Below are 21,317 nucleotides of genomic sequence, written 5' to 3' on the forward strand. Positions count from 1 at the left end.
ATGGCGCCACAGAGACACGCTCGAGTAAGGTACTTCTCATCCCCATGGATGGGTAATTACCCGCTTCCACGACCGGTGGAGCCACACACATTTCCGAGGGCAGAAACGCGCCAGAGACGCCCCGGGCCGGAGCCGAGGGGGCCAGAGGGAGGTTGGACGCCGGGTGGGCTCCGTACTGCTTCTTTCGGTTCTTTGCTCCGCCTTCACCCGGCCGTCCGCACCGCTGGTGTTGCCCTCCCTCGGCTCGGCCGCGGTCGGTGGGGCGGGAGCCGGAACCAGCTAACCGGGAAGGTGGATCCAAAGGGACGACTGCGAAGAGCTGGAAAAGAAGCCGGCGAGGTGGGGACGAGGACAGCCAGACTTCCCAGAAGGAACGTGCCGCATCTGGGAGATGAGAATTGGTGTTTGGTTTGATTTTGTTTCCTTTTGTCACAATATATCAGAATTGAGAGACAGAGCGGGGAAACCGATGAGCGAGCATGAAAGAGAGAAAACGAATAGCTGCAGTTCCCAAGAATAAAGCAGCGCAAGGATCGAAATCATTTTACGTCAAAGGACAGACATTAAAGACCGTTCTCATGGCGTGGTATGTGGCACGCCGTGATCGTATAGTGGTTAGTACTCTGCGTTGTGGCCGCAGCAACCTCGGTTCGAATCCGAGTCACGGCATGGCCTCCGTGTTTCACGTGGCGTCTGACTTCTTTTTCTTCAACACGGTAATGGTCTGCACTGGGTTCTGCAACATGTGACCGCCCATTCTATCCGAGATAAAAATTATTAAGGTGTATTCACAGAACAAGATGCACCAATCATGAATGAACAGCTATTTGATGTGAAATAATCACCAAAATCAAGAGGTACAAATTTTTTTATCAACCAGGTATGGAAGATACACTTTGATACATGGATGAAGCCCTTTGGCACGTTTCCCAGGTAACGCCTATCCGTCCCCTGCTACTTTAAACTATTGAGTTTGTCCTTTCCTCAGTTCACCTGAATGAATATAGACATTTTCCTATATAGGGATTATCAAGCAGAAATTCTGAAGTCGATTTCACCCTAGTAGGGAAATCACAGAGGTCAGAACGCCGTGAAGGCAACGGACAAGACGTTCCATTGGAGAAAGCACCTTCAAGATCACGGTATCTCTGCTGCCAGCTAACTATAAGCATGGACCCGTCGGGCCACCATCTTTCACTCAGGGTCGCCCTCCTCCCCTCTTCCACCCTAATTCCAGCAAAGATCTCCCAATCCTCTTGCCCCTCCCCACACAGGCAGAGCACCCACTCTCACCTACTGGACTCACCGCCTTTCATCAGCTCTTCCGGTACCACATACATGTACAGCCACTGTTGCTGCCTCATCTACCGCTACCTCTGCAGGCTTGGTCCACACCCCTGGCCCCTGCCCACCAGCCCCTCTCCCTGGCCTCACCTCTTGCCCTACAGTGGACATAACATTTGTCCTAACAGGTCTTCTAAGCGAGCTTCCAAGGGAAAAGGGGAAACGGTGCCCACTGCCTGGTAGAGACCAAGGGGATTCCAAACAACAGCAGCTGGAGAGTCAGGGCATTTCCCTGGATCACCATCTTATTGATATTCTGACGTTGATTTTTACATGAACCATCTGCTTATGCTGCTGATATCAGTTTTCCCTTTATGGTAGTGAGATGAATTGGCCGTTCAAAGTACTCAGGGAAATGAATGTGAAATGAATAGGTTGAAAGAGAATATTTTAAAAACATGTTCTGCACTTGCTCAACTGAAAGTGGGTGGAGATGGTAAAAGCCCGGGAGGCTGGGCGTGTCCACTATTGCCGGGCCAGTCACTGGAGCTAAACCTGTCGACACTGGGAATACCCTGAGCCTGGGCCCCTGTCTCTGAGAGACACTTAGGAAAATCCATCTTCACCTCAGCGACGGACCACAGCACCTGGTTCCCTTTTCCTGTGAAGCCTAAGCCAGGGATCACAAAGGTAATATTTTAATGACCAGAAGCTATAAGAAAATACTTTTGACATATTTACTCATTCGGGAAATAAACGTCACACTTACAAGGAGATATCATTACACAGCCTCCAGCATGACTGCTTTTTAAAAATTCGTGCACTAAGTGCCGACAAATGTGGAGCACTTGCACCTGTAGCAGCCAGTTCAAAGTCATTCTAGAAGACTGTTGGCAGTTTCTAATAAAGTTCATCTTGTACCTACTTCATGACCCAGCAATTGTAGTACTTCTATGAATGCCACAATATAGAAGAAGTTGGTATGGGATATTCATCAAGAACACCAGTTAACACCAAAAAATCCCAACAAAATTACTCCAATAATACCAAAGTAGTGAAATGTGCATAACACTATGAATATGTTTAATGAACAAAATGTTGCATGAAAGCAAGGTCAGTTACCAAAAATGTAGCTTCCTTCATTTGAATTTCAAGAGCAGGCAACAGTACACTCTTGCAGTAGACCTCAGAATGGTAACACAATAAGCGATCTAGTGTAGGAATTGCCTACAAAGTGGCTCAAGTGACATTTCAAGGGTGGGGGAAATTTTCTACACCTTGATCTGGGTGCTGATTACGTTTGCAAAAATTCAACAAACTGTGCCTATAGTTCAATGATTTACTGTTTCTGTAAAAATCAGTGGATGGTGGATGAAAAGGAGCTGGTCTAGACCATGATGACTAGTTTGCATTTTATTGTAAACCTTTTAAATACGCCTTCTCCTTTAGTGTAAGAAAACCTCACTGATATTAGAAATATCTTTACCAGAAAACAACAACAACAATGACCATGTTATCTTGTTAGTGTAACTATAGGCAAGGCTCCTTGAAGGGCAATATTTAAACTTTGGGGATGTGTTCTTCTCACAGGGAGACAAGCAGTTGTTCTAGGTTTTGCTTTGACTGGCAGGTTTGGGCGCTGTGGGATTTACTCCTCTTCTTGCTGCATTTTGCTTCCAGGCCAGTGGCAAATTCTGCTCTCCCACCACTGCTAGGGGGCAAAGCTGGTGCTGGAATTAAAAGTAAATGGATAGAATATTACTCAACCAAAAAAAAAAAAAAAGGATGAGGTAATGCCAATTACAGCAACATGCATGGACCAAGAGATTGTCATCCTAGTGAAGTAAGCCAGGCAGAGAAAGACAAATATCATATGACATCGCTTATACGAGAAATCTAAAACACAAAATAAAGCTAATACAAAGAAACATATGTACAAAACGGAAATAAACCCACAGACATAGAAAACAACATTATGGTTACTGAACGGGAAAGGGGGAGGGGTAAATTAGAAGTTTGGGATTAATATATACATACTACTACTGTGCAGAAAACAGATTAACCAACAAGCACCTCGGGTATAGCCAGGGACCTATACTCAATATTTGTAATAATCTGTAAGGAAAAATAATCTGAAGCAAAACTAGATGTATATGTGTGTGTAACTGAATCACTTTGTTGTACACCTGAAACAAACACAACATTGAAAATCAACTATAAGTCAAAGTAAAAAAAGAAAAAAGGCAAATGGCAAGACAGGCTATAGACACTACCTTGCCTTAGCCTGGATCTGAACCGCGCGTGCACACACACACAGACAGGAGGACCTATGTCCCAGGATCTCCGGGGAAAGCAGGTCACCGGGAATCCTGGAATTCACGAAACAGTAGGCTCATCATCTACCCTGTAAACTCATTTTACTAATGAAGTTTCTTCCACTGTTTGTAGTAGTCTCTATTTAACCTTTCCCATATGCTTTTCCAATTAATTTGGTTCTATTCTTTTCCTCCATTTTCCATCCACTGGATATAGAAGAAGCCAAAGAATTCCAGAAAGACATCTGATTCTGATTCATGAACTACTCTAAAGCCTTTGACTGTGTGGGTCACAACAAACTGTGGAAAATTCTTCAAGAGATGGGGAAAAACAGACCACCTTACCTGCTTCCTGAAAAACCTGTATGCAGGTCAAGGAGAGATGAAACCAGTCAGTCCTAAAGGAAATGAACCCTGAATATTCCTTGGGAGGACTGATGTTTGTGAAGCTGAAGCGCCAAGTCTCACTCCCTGGGGCGGGCCTCCAGTTTTGTTTAAAATACGAATCTAAAAGTTTGCAAAGAAGTGCCGTTGTTTCCGCCCGGTTTCGAACCAGGGACCTTTCTCGTGTGAGGCGAACGTGATAACCACTACACTACAGAAACCACATGGCTACTACCGCCTAGTGACATGCTCAAGAAATGCATGTTTGGACACAGCTGGCCTTCAAAATTTTCAAAGGAAGAAGCCTCTGGAAGCCCAAGTGATCCCTCAAGTAGGATCTGGGGTTCCTGAAAGGCCCTGACTTAGGGTTCCTCACCTCTCCCAGAGCGAGGTCCCTGTGGGTACCCAGGCAGTTAGACCTCAGGATGCCCAGAATCTGCTCTTCACTCCCCCAACTCTTCTCCCAGGCCAAAATTTCAGGCTCCTCTGTGAACTGCAGCTGGTCAGTTACTCTTTCTATTAGCGAGGTCCAGATGCTTTCAGACCTTGATAGTTGAAAAGCAAACATCAGAGCGATGCAAACCTTTGGGATTTGTCTTCCAAAAAAAGGAGTTGGAATGGAGGCCCCCAGGTGAGACCTGGGATCCCAAATATCTCTAAGGACCACAGATGTGGGAAAGGGGACAGCGTCAATGGATTATGCTTTCTGGGAAGGCCCCAGGGTTCCGAAAGAAACTCTGGGTCTTTCCCCTTCCACCCCTGTGGTAAGGGTGTTTTCCCACCTAACCTGATGCCTCTATTGGCTCAGACCGAACACACTTCTCTTTGACACCAGTCTTTCAGACCACACTTCCAACTTGTCAGAAAATCCTATTTTTCTTTGGTTAGTTATGCATTTTGAGGCACATAATCTTTTTCTTGGTCTGATCTCCTCCCTCCTTCCTTTCCTCATAAAGGCCGGGAGATGGATTCAACTCGAGAGTCTCCCTCCTTTGAAACTTTAGGGTTTGTGTCTTTTAACCTTGAGTGTGTGAGGCTGGGCCAAGGTCGAGAACTCTTTTGGCCAGGTCAGTCAAGATTGGCCTCTCCGTGGCCTGTCCTCCAGTGTCAGGGCAGAGCCGGGCCACCTCAGCATGGCCCCTGTCTCGGGGTCTAGAGCCCCACGCAGGCATGGCGCCACGGGAGAAGCTTCAGCCGGCAGCGTGGGATTCAGTACGCCGGGAGCCAGCAAGGCGCACCCGGGTGCACGCGGTGAGTTTTGGTTCTCAGAGAGCGGGTGCCCTCCGGCCCCCTGGTTCTGATCCCGCGAGCAGTAACCTCCCGGCCAGAAGAGACCAGTAGGAGAAGAGCAGCATCTCCTTCAAGCCTTGTCCACTCAGCATCCACAATGGTCTTGAAGAGACACAGTGAGAAGTGGTAATAGATTAGGGGAAAAGAAGAAATCCTGGTGATTTCCCTCATTGAAACACCTCATGAGGATGAAGTGGGAGCCTGCAGGGACCCAGTCCTCCTGGCGCTGCTGAAGGCCAGTCTAGTTCCCACCAGTTGCTGGAGCCAAAGCAGACAACCTTGGGCAGGTGACCAAGTGAGTAAGCAGTCCTTCTTCCTCTCCAGCTGCATTGCACTTGAACTTGCAGCCCTGGAACGTATCCCCTTGGCTTTTGATGGATTCTAAAGAAGTAACACAGGTTTCTTTCTTTTTTTCATAAATTTTTTTTCTCCAAGTTTTTGAGACATAATTGACATAACACTTGTGAGTTGAGCATGTTGATTGGATACAGTTATATATGGCACAATGATTCCCACCAGAGCATTAACTGGCACCTCCATCCCATCACATAATTCTCATTTCTTTTTTGTGATGAGAACATTTATGATCCAGTCTCTTGCAGTTTTCACGTATACATACAATGAAGTGCTTCAACGAAGTTTACACCCAGGTAACTGACATCTTAAGATGTGATAAGAAATCCCTGAAAGTCTAGTGTTTAGAACTTGGTGCTTTCGCAGCTGTGGGCCAGGGTTTGTGCACCTAAGATCCCACAGTCTGTGTTCATCATGCACGCTCAGTCATATCCAACTCTGTGGGACTCCATGGACTGTAGCCCACCAGGCTCCTCTCTTCATGGGATTTTCCAGGTAAGAATACTGCAGTGGCTTGCCATTTCCTACTCCAACAACAGATAGGTTTCTTCTTAATGCACTTATTAAGGTGGGTAGTGGCTGGTGGCCAGATGGCACAGCGTGCTTTGTTTGCTGATATGGCAGGCAACCTTTTTCATTCACATTCCTCCCCTCTCCCTTCAGATCTCATTTGTTTGGCTGCACCCATTGGATTCCATGGGCAAGAAAAGACCTGGAAATGCTGGTTGCCAGGGTCAGCCTCAAGCACACAGATCAGGGGCAAAAGCTAGACAGGAAACCAGGACCAGGAATGGCAGAGAATATTCAGCCCAAATGTAATGAGCCCAACATTCAGGGCCTCCTATTAGTCCTGGTGCCACCACTTAACATCCTTTTGACCTTGGGTCAACTCCAATTTGCTAGGCCAATTTTTGCAAGTGTCTTATGAAAAAAATAATAAGTACTTCATAAAATTATTGTCTAGATTAAATGGGATAATCAAATAACACAGCTGGCACAGAAGGTGGCCAATATTAAGTATGTTCTGGGAGGAAACAATCAAAGATAAGCTGGCACTTCAGTCTTCTGTAACATTTGAATACATTTTTAAATATTTCAATAAATTTTGTCATTGAATGAAACATCCATTCACAAAATAAATGTATATTAAAGAATAGAAAATTTTAAATGGAATTTATAAAACATATGACCACAAAAGGGACTGCTTATAGTAGCTTTGTTTATAATAGCCCCCAAATTGAAAAGTATTCAAATGTCCAGCACAAAGTGAATAGATACAATTGTGACATATTCACTCAAAGGAATACTACTCTTCAATAAAATGAAAGAAATTCCTGATCCATGGCAATGATATGGATTAAAACATCACCCTAAGTGATGAAAAGAGTACCATACTCTGCGGAAGCCACCTATGGGAATTACTAGATGAGGCAAACTAATCCCTAGTGACAAGAAACTAGATCATTGAGTACCTGGGACAGGGAGTGGCAGGGGGATTGATGGCAAAGGGGCCCAAGAGGATATTTTGGAGTACTGGAGATGTTCCTGAACTGGGTAGTGGTTCTATGGGTATGTTCAGTGGTCAAAAGTCATCAAACTTGAAATGGATAGATTGTAGTATTTTTAAAATTAATTCTTAAGAAATTTGATATTTTAAAAATAATGAGAAGAATCATTCCAAATTTTAATAACTCAATGACACTCATTATTATTATTAGCATTAGAGTGTTCCTTTAGAAATGTATGTCTCTTAAAGTAAACAATTTGATTGAAAGTTCAAGTTTCTTCATATTTTGTATTTTTTCATTAAATTTATACACTAGTATATTGAAACACTTTAAAGTTGGAATAGATTCTATAAGAGCTCAATCATATAAAAGTGTGTATATATATATATATTTTTTTCCCCCTCTTGGTTGGTATACCTAAATGACTCCATTATCATTTACTTACATTAACAGAAGTTACTTTTTGAATTTAAGATGTTTCAAAACTTTACATATTTGTATGTTCTGCATTCATTTCAATTTTTAAAAATAACACATAGAGCTTAGGGGCTTCCCAAGTGATACTAATGGTAAAGAACCCACCTGCCAATGCAAGAAGCACAAGAGATGTGGGGTCTATCCTGGTTCAGGAGGATTCCCTGGAGGAGGGTATGGCCACCCACTCCATATTCTTACCTGGAATCTCTCATGGTCAGAGGATCCTGGTGGGCTACAGTCCATGGGTCCCAAAGAATCAGACAGGACTGAAATGATTTAGCATAAATCTATGCACTTTTGCTACTTAGAATAATGTAAAAATAGGTTTGAAGGAAAATGTGCAAAGATGTTAACAGTAGTTCCATTCTAGGAGGTGGGACTATGGATGACTGCTTATTTTCTTCTTTAGATATATTTAACATTTTTAAATTAAAAAAAAAAAAAGAATGACCTGGAAGTGGAAAGAACAGAAGAGCTATGGAAGAGGTATTGGGAAAGGTGAGAGGAAAGGATAAAAGGGAGGGAAAACCTAGTTCTTGCAGAAGTGTGTGTAAGTTGGGGATTCAAGGGAGCAGCTCTTGGAATAAGAAAGGTGTTTGGGAGGCAAGTGGGTCATGAGGATACTGCAGTTTTATTCGTCTTACATGACTCCTCCTTGGTGTTTTGTCAAAGAAACATGCGGGCTTAAATCTCTTGCCAAGCATTTTTACCACTTGTGTTCCTCTTTGACTAGCACCATATCCTGTGGAGCCAGGCAGGCTCCAGTTCAAATTGCTGCTTTCAGATCCCACTCACTGATTGAGTGACTAGACAAGTTATTTAACCTTCCATGTCTCAGATTTCTCATATGTGAAATGAGGATGATGATATGATAGAAGCCTGTTGAAAGAACAAAGTGAGTACACCCATGTAAAACTTGTAGACAGTGCCTCGGCACATGGCACTTTGCATGTCACCGTTGACTGTAAGCTCTTGCATGTTGGCACTGCACTGCATAAAGTCTGGGTGTGGTTTTCTTTTAAGTTAGTGATATCTCTCAGTGGCAGTGGAACTTTCAAGAGAGAGTGAAGGAATCCTGTCTGACCAGCAGTAACCTCCTGGGCTTGTGGGATCTGCCAGTTTACGCGTTCATCTGATCAGCTCATCAAAAGGGGAACAGTAGTCCAATTCCTTGCTTCAAAAATCCCCCAATTAAAAAAAAAATTAAGGTTTTACTGTGGAAAACATTCCTATACATGACACAAGACCCAGAATTTTACAAAACACACATATATATATATATTTATGACTACATAAAAATTTAAAGTTAAAATACAAGCAATGGACCTTACTATGTGTATATCTGTGTATATACAGCACACACACACACACACACACACACACGGTATCAAGTTATTCATGCCTGGAAAGAGGAGTCCACTGGCCCCAGTTAGTTCCCATTCCCACTCCCCCACCAACATAACCACTTTCACTGACTGCTTGGCTATTGATCTCCTTATCTCGAAATCAATATTGATACCATGCCGGCACTCAGATTTTCCAGTTTCCCACCCAGACCCTGAAGACCAGCCTGCAAAGGGGAAAATGAATTTGTGTATTTCTTTGCCCACTAGTCATCTCCAAGGTAGCCCATAGGTCTTGCATTAACCTGCAAACCCACACAGCCCACCTTGCCTCTCCTCATGGAACCAGCAAAGGAAACTGCCAGAACAAATGCAAGGCCATCAGCTTTGCGATTTGGGGTGAACCGGATTCCCGGACACCTCAGTAAAGCCTGGGAGCTGCGCGAGTCAGGCGCTGTGATCTCCCCAATCCAGCGCCCATCGCCCCCGCCGCGATACCAGCTGGCTCCTCTCTCTTGCAGTCCCTTTCTCCCTCTGGCTCATTCTTTGTTCTCTCCTGCCCTTGGTCTTCCTCGGATCTATTCGCCCTCTTCACACCTTTCCTTTCCTGTCCTCAAAAGACAGCTAAAGCCTTACACTGAGTGGATCACAATAAACTGATCTCTTTCCAGCTGCAGCCACACACACCCCATCTACTAAACCGATATACAGAAACGCAAATGGTCGGACGAAGGCAGAGCAAACCAGGAGCCATCAGCTTCTTTCTGGGCCCCTCGGCTCAAGCTCGGGCTTTTGGGCGCTGACATCTGCAGCGGCGAGGACGCTCAGGAGACCTTCTGCCCTCGGAACCTCCCGGCTTCCCGACGGGAACGAAAGGCTGAGTGGACTCCATCTCTCAGGTTGTCCGAGGCTCCGAAGTGGAAACGTCATTTTGCGAAACACAGGTGGCTCCGCCCAGTTCCGTAAATATGCTTGCTTTCTGTGGGAGTTAGGATGAAACTCTCCTCCCGACTTTGTGGCACAATCGGTTAGGGCGTTCGTCTGTTAACCGCAAAGCTCGTGGTTTGAGCCCACCCAGGGACGTGTCTCACTCTTTTAGAATGTAAATGATGTATGATTGTTTCTAGTCTATGCATCCTCTCCCATTCTCCACTACTACCCTAATCCTCTGTGTCTTGTACACACACACACACACACACACACACACACACAGCCTGTGATCCTCAGAGAGGATCTCTGGAGGAAAGCAGGTTGACTGTGAATCCTAGAATGCATGAAAGAGTAGGCTCATCATCATCACCCTGTAAACACCTTTTACCAATGAAATTTCCTCCGTTGTTTGTATACTCTCTATTTAACCTTTTCCATATACTTTTCCAATTAATTTGGTTCTATCCTTTTCCTCCATTTTTCCTCCATTGTATCATGAAAAAGCAAGAGAATTCCAGAAAGACATCTATTTCTGCTTCATTGACTCCCTAAAGCCTTTGACTGTGTGGATCACAACAAAATATGGAAAATTCTTCAAGAGATGGGAATAGCAGACCACCTTACCTGCTTCCTGAAAAACCTGTATGCAGGTCAAGGAGAGATGAAACCAGTCAGTCCTAAAGGAAATCGAACCCTGAATATTCTTTGGGAGGACTGATGGGGAAGCTGAAGCTCCAAGCCTCACTCCACGCGGCAGACCTCTATTTTCGTGTTTAAAATATGAATCTAAAAGTTTTGGGGAAAGTGGAGCTGTTTCCCGCTTTCGAACCGGGGACCTTTCGCGTGTTAGGCGAACGTGATAACCACTACACTACGGAAATCACACGGCCAGTTGTGTCTAGTGACATATCCAAGAATTGCATGCTTCAACACACCTGACCTTCAAATTTTTAAAGGAAGAGAACTCTGGAAACACAGGCAATCCGTCAAGTAAGGATCTGCAGTTCCTGAAAGGGCCTGATTTAGGGTTCCTCACCTCTTCCGGGGCAAGGTCCCTGTGTGCCAGCTTTGCGCCCAAGCACAGAGGTCGCCCCCTGACCTCAGTTCTCAGAAGCCTCAGGAGCCGGGGGGGGAGTAAGGTGCGTCTGAGCCCCAGGTGGCCCACGTCATCAGGTGGACACAGCCCTTCCAGAGGCAGATCCAGTGCCTTAGAGTCCCTTTTCATGGCGCCAGCGGGGACCAGGCTCGATGCCTTAAATCCCACTTGAGAAACAAAGGACCCGCCGTCCCTTCTGCCCCGCCTGACCCGTGCGCTCCTCTCTCGCAGGCCTTTCACAGCAGCGCTTTTCCAGCGCCGCCTGGCACTGGGGGGTTCCTCAGATTCCTGCGTCTGTGGCTGATTCTAGTCCTCTAGTTTCAGTCCAGACTTGCATCACGCTTTCACATTTAGCAGGAACCGCCGCAAAGACTGAGGCTCGGGTCACTTGTTGAATTCCTTTGCCTACCAGGCCCAGCATAAAGCCGCGGAGGAGCCAGGCGCGGTCCACGCAGATCTGATGTCTTCATTCCAAACTTGAGATTCTTCTTGAAGGACGGCTTTGTTTTACATTTTACAATGTCTGAAACCCCTCTTCTTTTCCTTTTATAATTTTGCAGTTCAACAGTTCGTGGAGCACGAATTTAACAGAGAGGTAAAGGCGGTTTTTTTTTTTTTTTTTTCTTTCAGAAAGCAGGTGTCTTGAAGGGTTTTCCTATTTCCTCACAGCAGGCAGTTTCTTTTCGCTGAAAGGTTTTACTGCAATGTTGTCTGTGTGTCTGTCTGTCTCTGGTTTCCTTTAGCAGTAGAGCTTCTCAATTTGAGGAATGGATGTGCCCTTTTCTCCAGCAGTGGTTTTCCTCCTTTTCTCAGTGCGGCGTCGCCTTCGCGTCTGAGGTTCAGGGCTCAGACCCCAGGAAGGCGCGGGCCGCATGCGCACCGTCTCCCGGCCACAGGGCTCCTCCTGGTTCCGCGTGGACTCTGAGTGCGGTCGAGAGTGACCGTGAGACAGCACCCTCAATCGCGCTAGAGGCCTGAGTTGCCAAAGAGGCGGACTTGAAAATAGCTTTAGATCAGGGCGTTTCTTGAGATTTCGCCTTGCTTTCCTCCCCTGCAGGTCCTAGTTTGCACCTCCCACGTCCAGACAGAGGAGCGGATACATCGTTTTCTGTCGCGTCCGGCATGCTGACGTCCCACTGGGACGGACGAGGGTGAGGTGGTCCTCTCCCTGTCAGGGTGGACGCACAGCGGATGCCCGAGGGACCACAGACACAGGGCTCCCTGCAGCAGAAATGGTAGGCCCAGGGCTTCAGAGCCGGCGAGTGGAGCGCGCCAAGGGGACGGATCCATCCCGTGCCCCCGAAGACGTGAAAAACCGCAACGACGGCCGCCCAACCCCTGGATTAGAGGCACAGCCTCATCCAAGAACTGGACACGGGAGGCTCCGCTGGTCGTGAGGGAAGACCTGGAATCCAGGTGTGGTGAGAGGTCAAGCTCTCTTTCTGAACCTGTTTCATTGTGAAGCAGGGGCTACTTGGTTCTCAGCTGGTGATGGGCGGGTCCATCTACTCCCTGATCTTGACTTGATTTCGGGCCTCCCCTGATAGCGCTCGACGACCTGCTGCTTTTCCTCCTGGATCAGCTCAATCCGAAGAGCCTGACCCTCTTCATCATTGTGTCTTGGCTGTAGAGTTGAATTCGTTCCCTTTTGTTCTCTGACTCAAAATCAGATTGTCCCACAGGTGTGCAGGGGTGAGGGAAAGCGAAGTGTCTTCACAAGGGATGAACTTCTTGGTTTTCAGAGAGATAATAGGTGTCACAGGTAGAGAGGATGTAGAGCCCAGATGAAAATGTGAGGGAATATCAGGAGGTAAAAGTATCCTGCAGTCAGCTTTGTCCTGTGCCCTCTTAGATTCACTGACTGTGGCTTGTTCCACAAGGTGACTCAGAGCAGAGAAAGATGGGCTGGTTGGAGGCCCTATGGAGCTTTCCGGTGGTAAGGAACTGTTCCCCAATTTCTTCAGTTAAGTAGCTATCCAAGGATGGCAACACTCCAGGCTTCCCAGTCCATCACCAAACCTTGGAGTTTGTTCAAATGCATGTGCATGGAGTCAGTGATGCCATCCAACCATCTCATCCTCAGCCACCCACTTCTCCTCTTGTCTTCAATCTTTCCCAGCATCAGGGACTTTTATACTGAGTCAGCTCTTCCCATCAGGTGGCCAAAATATTGGAGCTTCAACTTCAGCATTGGTCCTTCTGATAAATATTCAGGACTGATTTCCTTTAGGATGGACTGGTTGGATCTCCTTGCAGTCCAAGGGGCTCTCAAGAGGCTTCTCGAGCACCAGTTTAAAAGCATCAATTCTTTGGTACTCAGTTTCCTTTATAGTCCAACTCTCACATCCATACATGACTACTGGAGGAACCATAGCTTTGATTAGCGGGACCTGTGTTAGCACAGTAATATCTCTGCTTTTTAATATGCTGGTCTAGGTTAGTCATAGCTTTTCTTCCAAGGAGCAAGCATTAATTTCATGGCTGTGGTCCCCATCTACGGTGATTTTGGAGCCCAAGAAAATAAATTATCTCACTGTTTCCGTTGTTTCCCCATCTATTTTCTGTGTGGTGATGGGATCAGATGCCATAATATTAGTTTTTTGAATGTTGAATATTAAGCCAGCTTTTTCACTCTCCTTTTTCACTTTCATCAAGAGGCTCTTTACTTCTTCTTGGCTTTCTGCCATAAACGTGGTGTCATCTGCATATCTGAGGTTATTGATATTTCTTCTAGAAATATTGATTCCAGCTTGTGCTTCATCCATGCTGGCATTTCTCGTGATGTACTTTGCATAGAAGTTAAATAAACAAGGTGACAACATACCAGTCTTGACATACTCCTTTCCTAATTTGAAACCAGTCCATTGTTTCATGTCTAACTGTTGCTTCTTGACCTGCATACAGATTCTCAGGAGGCAGGTAAGGTGGTCTGGTATTCCCATCTCTTGAAGAATTTTCCACAGTTTGTTGTGATCCGCACAGTCAAAGTCTTTGGCGTAGTCAATAAAGCAGAAGTAGATATTTTTCTGGAACTCTCTTGCTTTACTATGAACCAAGGGATGTTGGCAATTTGATCTCTGGTTCCTCTGCCTTTTCTGAATCCAGCTTCCACATCTGGACGTTCTCAGTTTACACACTGTGAAGCCTCACAGTGAGAATTTTGACCATTACTTTGCTAACATGTGAGATGAGAGCAATTGTGTAGTAGTTTGAACATTCTTTTGGCATTGCCTTTCTTTGGGACTGGAATGAAAACTGACCTTTTCCCGTCCTGTGGCTGCTGCTGAGTTTTCCAAGTTTACCCGCATATTGAGTGCAGCATTTTAACAGCCATGCCTCCCTGTCCATCACAAGAGTTTTTTTGAATGTTCTTCCCAATGGCCCATGAGTTATAAGTAGTCCAGTCTGTGTGGGGAGATGGCCTTGCATACAATTGCTTGTCCTGTGTGAGCACCAGGAGTTGTTCCAGGATCTTTTTAAAACGTTCTTTCCTTGGCCAAAGGCACTTTCTTCATGAGGATACCCAATCATTACTCTGCTGAGTACTTGAGGGAGACTCTTTCATATCGCAGCATTCTCTCTCTCTCCCACTCTCTCTCATCACGGGACCTTTCTTCATGTTCTTTTTTTATTATTAGCTTTTATTTGAGTATAGCTGTTTTCCAGGTGTGTTAATTATGATGTTGTGCTAATAGCACAGTGAATCGGATATACATGTACATATATCCCCTCATTTTTGGATTTCCTTCTCCTTTACGTAACGACAGAGCATCCAGTAATTCCCTATGCCATACAATAGGTTCTCATTTGTTATTTATTGTACAAGTTGAGATCAGTTCCAGTCGCTCAGTTGTGCCCGACTCTTTGCGACCCCATTCACCGTAACAAGCCAGGCCTCCCTGTCCATCACCAACTCCCGGAGTCCACCCAAACCCATGTACATTGAGTCGGTGATGCCATCCAAGCATCTCATCCTCTGTCGTCCCCTTCTCCTTCTCCCTCAATCTTTCCCAGCATCAGGGTGTTTTCAAATGAGTCAGCTCTTTTGGCATCAGGGGGCCAAAATATTGGCCAGTTTCAGTCAATTCAACATACATTCACTTTGCTAATGAACACCCAGGACTGATAGATCCCGCTTTTAGGCATGGAACTGGTTGCTATCCTCCTTTGCAATCCAGAAGGACTCTCAAGAGCCTACTCTCAACACCCACAGTTCAAAAGCCAAATACAATTCTTGACCCTGTGCTCAAGCTTTCTTTATAGTCCAAATCTCACAAATCCATACTATGACCACTGGAGAAACCATAGCCTTGGACATATGTTGGCAAACGTCATTCTTCTGCTTTTTAGTTATGCTGTCTAGGTTGGTCATAACTTTCCTTCCAAGGAGTAAATGTCTTTTAATTTCATGGCTGCAGTCACCATCTGCAGTGATTTGGAGCCCAGAAAAATAAAAGTCCGGCCATGGTTTTACCACTGTTTCCCATCTATTTGCCCATGAAGTAATGGGACCCGGATGCCCCTGATCTAGTTTTTCTGAATTGGCTTAAGGCCAATTTTCACTCGCCTCGTTCTACTTTTCATCAAGAGGCTTTTTAAATTTCTTACACTTCTCTGCCAGAAGCGGTCGGTGTACATACATAGCCATCAATAGTGTCATATAGGTAAATCCTAAGTTCCCAATTCCCCCCAACTCCCCTTTCAGCACCTTGATATCCATACAACTTTGCTTTACATCTGCTTTTGCAAATAAGAATCACTGGATCTTGGTCCTCGGTGAACTCTAGCCTGCCCTTGCTCTCCACCAACACTACCTGAAATCCTCTTCTTGGTGCCCAGCATGGGAACTCACCGAAAGCAGGAAGCTGGGCCCATGGCAAGACTCATCTTGTTTGTTTGTCACCTCTCAAGGCTTGCTATCCTTTGCTGCCTGATTTCCAGTGTCTTAGAAATCAGTATTTCATGTTTTATCTTTTTGTTCCTTTGGGAGTGGGACAAAGGGGGAGAGTGAGATTTGGAAAGGAGGGTTAATCTGATTTCTGTCACTGTACCTTTGCTAGAAACTGAAGGCATCTCTTTATGTTCTTAGTTTTCCCTAAATAGATGTGCTAATTTATATTCCAATGTGTTTTGCTGACTCAAGGAAAGAGTCTTTTTCTTCATGGTCTTGCCATCCCAAGAAATTGTCAATACACAGGTCTGTTACTCTAACAAGGGAATTTGTGCCCTAGTGACTCAACTTAGCAGGAGGTATAATGAAAGACAATGTGTACATTTCCAGAGATTGCACATATTCAGCAGCCAAACTTTCCCAAAGCTGATTGGAAAGTATTCTAAAGAAATTGTAACTGTTTTCATTGGTGGACCAAGTCATTGAGTCTAGACAAGGCCAGGCAGAATGACTCTGGAGAGCTCTTGCAGAGCAGCTTATGGATTACAGGAGTTAAAAAAAAAAAAGCCCAACTGGTCCCAGACATTTATCCTCTTCCCTTCATGAGTTGTATTTTGGCTTTGGTTGGATGCACACAATCTAATGAGGGGTCTCCCTCTGGTATGTGGGTGCATTTTGCAAGCCTGAAGACTGTCTCCGTATGATATCTCGACAGTACGTGGCTACATCTGCAAAAAATTATCTATTTGAGACAAATTTTGCAAGCTACAGAATCCTGCACCAATAATACATCTTGTGCAAACCTGGATCTTAGAGTTCCTGGTTCACCTTCCACTGATTCCTCAGGTTGAAGTCAGGAGGAAAGAAGAGCTCTTCAGATTTTCCATACTCAGTCGAGGATGTCTCTAAATTCTAGGACATTTCTCTCTGCCCTTCTCTCTCCCTCTTGGAGCTTGTGCCTTTCTGTCCCTTATACTCTAGCCCTGTGTGGATCTTACCCACTTCTGTCCTCTTCATCAGTTTTCCAGAACTGTGCATTAGGAATCCTTCAGTCAGCAAGCACTTACTAGGTGCTCACCAGGTACCAGGCCCTTCTCCAGGAAAACTGGTGTATCAGGAGCAAAGTCAAGGTCCCACTCCTTGGTGCATTCACACCAGGAGGCATCAAAAATAAGATACACACACACACAGGGACAAATAAGAATCACAGCAGGAGAGCATCCTGTCATGTTTTTGTCAGGTTCATCTGCCTGCCAGCGCCTAAGGATGCCAGCAATGAGTAAAAAAAGAATTACCTAGCACATGGGAAAATGGGTGACTTGAGATCTAGAAGGCAGGTAACTAAGAATCAGTAATTTTTTTTTTTTTTTAATAAAGGAGTACATCAGGTAAGCAACACATCCTTATTTAACTTAGAGAGTCCACGTGTTGTGCTCTTCTTCAAGTGATGTAATGGCTACATTCAGGAACATCTCCTAAAGGTACCCACACATTCTCTTAAGCTGTTAAGCTAGAGCTCTTCTATATATAACCTATAAAAATATGGGCATTATTATTTCTACCTTAATTAGAAATTTTCCAGGCAAAGATTATACATTAATTCAACCAATTTAATATCAGTCAAAGAACTTAAAGTTAATGATAGATCTTAAAATTGCAATTTGAGCTGAGTCATGCCTGATAAATGCTGCTTAGAATCACATATTAGATGATACCTTAAAACATTGACCCAAATTGAAAAGGGAATAATTAAATCACTATGACTTCGAGACTCAAAAGACTTAATCCTGATTTAAAAGGTATTATAATGGTATAATTTAATTTACTGGAGCACATAATTTTAAATTTTTATAAATAATAAATCTGAAAGTAACCATGAGGTAGTTTTTAGACCAAAATTATTAAAGTGGTATGGTGCATACCAAGAGTCATCTCTGGGAGCATGACAGAACAAACATTTTCTATGTAATTACACATCAATTATTAGAATTCTCTAGAGTATTAAAAGTATTTGAGATTCATCCTTATTATCAACTTGAATTTATTCTTTTTTTTTCTCTTTTTAAAAAAATTTTTAATGCCCTCACAGACACACCGAGAAATAATGATTAGCCAAATATCTGGACACTCTATGATCCAGTCATGTGACACATACAGTTAATCAACACAAGCTCCAACCTAATTTTGCTCCCTCCACTGACTTCTAGGCTGCTTGTTTTCACCATGATTTTGGCCACTGATTTTCAAAGTTACTGTGAAATCAGGGAAAAGGTGGAGGTAGGAATACGGTAAGTTCTAGTACCACAAATCTTTCTATTTTTACTCAGATACAGCCATGTTCCTTAAGTTCTCTGGATTATTGCAAGCTTTTTGTTAAATTTTTAGAGTTTTTAGTTAATCCTTAAGAATTTTTGCTAGATTTCTCACTGCTTTTATGGAGAAGAGGATTTTCAGCAGTCCTTATACTACCACTTTTGCTGCTGCTGCTGCTGCTAAGTCGCTTCAGTCGTATCTGACTCTGTGCAACCCCATAGACTGCAGCCCACCAGGCTCCCCGTCCCTGGGATTCTCAAGGCAATAACACTGGAGTGGGTTGCCATTGCCTTCTTCGAATTTTATTCTTATTTGTAGCATGGAGAGCACTAATTTATCTAAAGCTAAACCCTTTTTATATTCCTGAGTTACATTTCAGCAAAACAAAGTTAAAGGAAAAAAAAAAAAAAAAAAGACCCACATGGTTGCTATTCACTGAGATAGAAAAGGTGGTTCAGAATGCCACTTTGGAGAGAGGCAGAATGACATATGTGTGGGAAAGCAGGGTGCCTCTGTGCTTGAATTCAGACTGGATCTGGGACTGCGTCAAGGCCAGAACACAAGACTAAGCATTATTGTCATAGGGCAGCCACCCAACCGACAGCGCCCACACAGCAGTTCTGGGAAGCTTTTGAGAATATTCCCCTCCCTTTGCAGCATTTCCAATCTGGTTCTCTCATCCTCCAACCACAGGGAAGGATTCTTCACCTCTGTGTCCTGACAGAACACTTTATGCTCCCTGCAGGGCGCGGAGAGCCAGGCAAGAGCCAAGGGGGCAGCTGTACTGCCTCGATGGGTTTCTAGCAAAGGAGCGTGGCAATCCCATGGACAGAGGAGCCTGGTGGGCTAGAGTCCAAGGGGTTGCAAAGAGTGGGACAAGACTGAGCCAGTGAGCACAAGCACCAGGCGGTTCCACCACTCAGAGGGATCCAAAGCACACCTGAGTGCCCGCCAAAGCAACCCGCAGCAGGCCAGAGGGCAGAGGGCAGCCTGTGCCACAGAGGGTGGAGGATGAAAGCCTAGACCGTCCTACAAGCACAGGGCATGAGTGACTTGCACTTGAGAAAGACTTGAGTAAAACTCCATCTAGGTTATCCTTACAGACATTTTTCTCTATAGTGGCATTGGTGGTTCAGTGGTAGAATTCTCTCCTCCCACGCGGGAGACCCGGGTTCGATTCCTGGCCAATGCATTGTGGTTATGTTTGTTTTGGGCTTCACTGGCCCATGGACAGAGGAATGCTACAGTCCAAGGGATGGCCAAAAGTCCAAAAGGACTGAGCGACTAACACACATATACCTTCTCTACATCCTAAAGAGAACGGATTCCAGGTTCCTGAAGGGCCAAGAGGGCCCTCTTCTGGTCGGTACAGCTGTTACGGGGCCTTGGAAGACAGGTCCCACAGAAGTTAGTTTTGAGAGGGACGTCAAAGGAAAGGAACAATCCCGAGATATCGGCAGGTTACTATCAAGTGATGTCATGACTCTTATATAAAGAAAGAATGTGATGTTAACTGGGCACTTAGGTACAGAATATAGGATGTTCATATTCTTGCAAACTTTTGGTATTTTACAAAAGCTTTTGGTATTGGATTTTAATGAATTTTTGGAACTGAAGCCTCACATTCTCCTTGAATGAAAAGTCTGTTAAGTAAGACTCTGGGTTTACCATGCCAGGAGAAAAGAGTGGAGGCCAGAGCTGGCCAGCCCAGGCTGTTCACGGCATCTCAGCTCCAACAGCCAGCCCGAGGTCCAGGACCCTGAGGCCCGGACTCAGCGGCATTTAGAAACTCTGTGCAGAAATGTTCTGCACTGGACCTTTAAGCAAAATACAGTTTCGATCTGGGCAGCAAGAGAAGGCTTGTGTGAGTGCAGGGAAGAGAGAGACTTGTGTGGGTGCAGACGGTGGAAAAAGAAAGTTTTCCCTGACCAGGAATCGAACCCAGGCCGTGGCGGTGAAAGCACAGAATTCTAGCCACTAGACCAGAAGGAATCTGTGAACAAAGATGTTTATTTAGCTTCTCCAGGTGAAAGGTGGGTGTAAGATGACCCTTCAGAAAGTCAGAAAGTGGGAAAGGGAATGTCGCAGCGGCCCAGGCCTTGTGCATCTGTTCAAGGCTCCCAGCCCTGCCCCGTTGCTCATCGCCCTTCACGTCTCCTTTCCTGGGCGTCGCTTTTGCTCTGGGGCAAGGACACAAAGTAGCGGACTGGGTCCCTCCTGGTCTAGCTGTAGCGCTGCGTGCTGCCGAGCCCAGGACTTGCTCTCTTTGTGAACCTCGGTTTTCTTTGTCGTCAGGCTCGGTGATGAGTGGCGGCTGATGAGCGAATCCGTCCACCTCCAGATCTCTGAAGTGGCTCCTGGGCCTCTCCGAGCGCTGAATAAAGAGACTTCTAGGTGGTCACCAACTCTTCCTCCAGCTGCGTCCCCTGCCTCACCCCGTACCTTTCGCGCCTGTTGGTTTTACCAATGAGAAGACATATTTCGGGGGGGGGGTGCAAAAAGAAAGAGAAAGCCTGTTTCCGCCCGGTATCGAACCGGGGACCTTTCGCGTGTGAGGCGAACGTGATAACCACTACACTACGGAAACTGGATAAACTCTCCTCTTGAACAATGTATCCATTAAATTCGAGGTCCCGCCACCAGTAACCACAGCACCAACTCTTAACACCAGAGGAGCCTTGAAGCCCCAAGCTCTCTCAGGCACGGAGACGTCGGCTCTGGAGGGCCCTGCTTTAGGGTTTCCCCCTCTCCCCTGAAGTGAGGACCCTCGGACCCCTACAGGTTGCCTTTGGGGCCCTGCACCCAACGAAGAATCCTCAGATCCTCAGCTGCGCACCCTGAGTTTTCAAAAATCCTCAGATCCTCAGCTGCGCACCTTGAGTTCAGGCGGTCGCCCCCGCCACCTCCCCAGCTCCCGGAAGCCGCAGGAGGCGGGGACGGTGGGTGCGCTCGAGGCCCAGGTGACCCCGAAACCCAGCGGTGTGGAAGCCGCCCCTCCAGGCCTGCGGACCCGCGCCTCGGTGGTCCTTTTCTCGGCGCTGGCGATCAGCGCTCTGGGCTCTCAGGAATGACTGACGCTTCCAATCCACCCGGGACGCGCCCTCCCCGCTGTTCCTTTGCACCTGACTCCTG

The 21,317-nt window shown here is 45.7% G+C and overlaps 4 non-coding genes across 4 annotated transcripts; 2 read left to right on the top strand and 2 right to left on the bottom strand.

Annotated features, from left to right (window-relative positions):
- The first annotated feature begins 597 nt into the window (after window positions 1-597).
- Window positions 598-669, top strand: TRNAH-GUG (transfer RNA histidin (anticodon GUG)). Its single transcript has one exon. It is a non-coding gene; the product is annotated as a tRNA-His (tRNA).
- Window positions 670-4,131: 3,462 nt separating this feature from the next.
- On the bottom strand, window positions 4,132-4,204 carry TRNAV-CAC (transfer RNA valine (anticodon CAC)). The gene has a single exon. It is a non-coding gene; the product is annotated as a tRNA-Val (tRNA).
- A 15,102-nt stretch (window positions 4,205-19,306) lies between these two features.
- TRNAG-CCC (transfer RNA glycine (anticodon CCC)) lies at window positions 19,307-19,377 on the top strand. The gene has a single exon. It is a non-coding gene; the product is annotated as a tRNA-Gly (tRNA).
- Window positions 19,378-20,699: 1,322 nt separating this feature from the next.
- On the bottom strand, window positions 20,700-20,772 carry TRNAV-CAC (transfer RNA valine (anticodon CAC)). The gene has a single exon. It is a non-coding gene; the product is annotated as a tRNA-Val (tRNA).
- Window positions 20,773-21,317: the final 545 nt, after the last annotated feature.

Source organism: Bos taurus, unplaced genomic scaffold (assembly GCF_002263795.3).
Source record: "Bos taurus isolate L1 Dominette 01449 registration number 42190680 breed Hereford unplaced genomic scaffold, ARS-UCD2.0 Leftover_ScbfJmS_2397, whole genome shotgun sequence".
Classification (NCBI taxonomy): Eukaryota; Metazoa; Chordata; class Mammalia; order Artiodactyla; family Bovidae; genus Bos; species Bos taurus.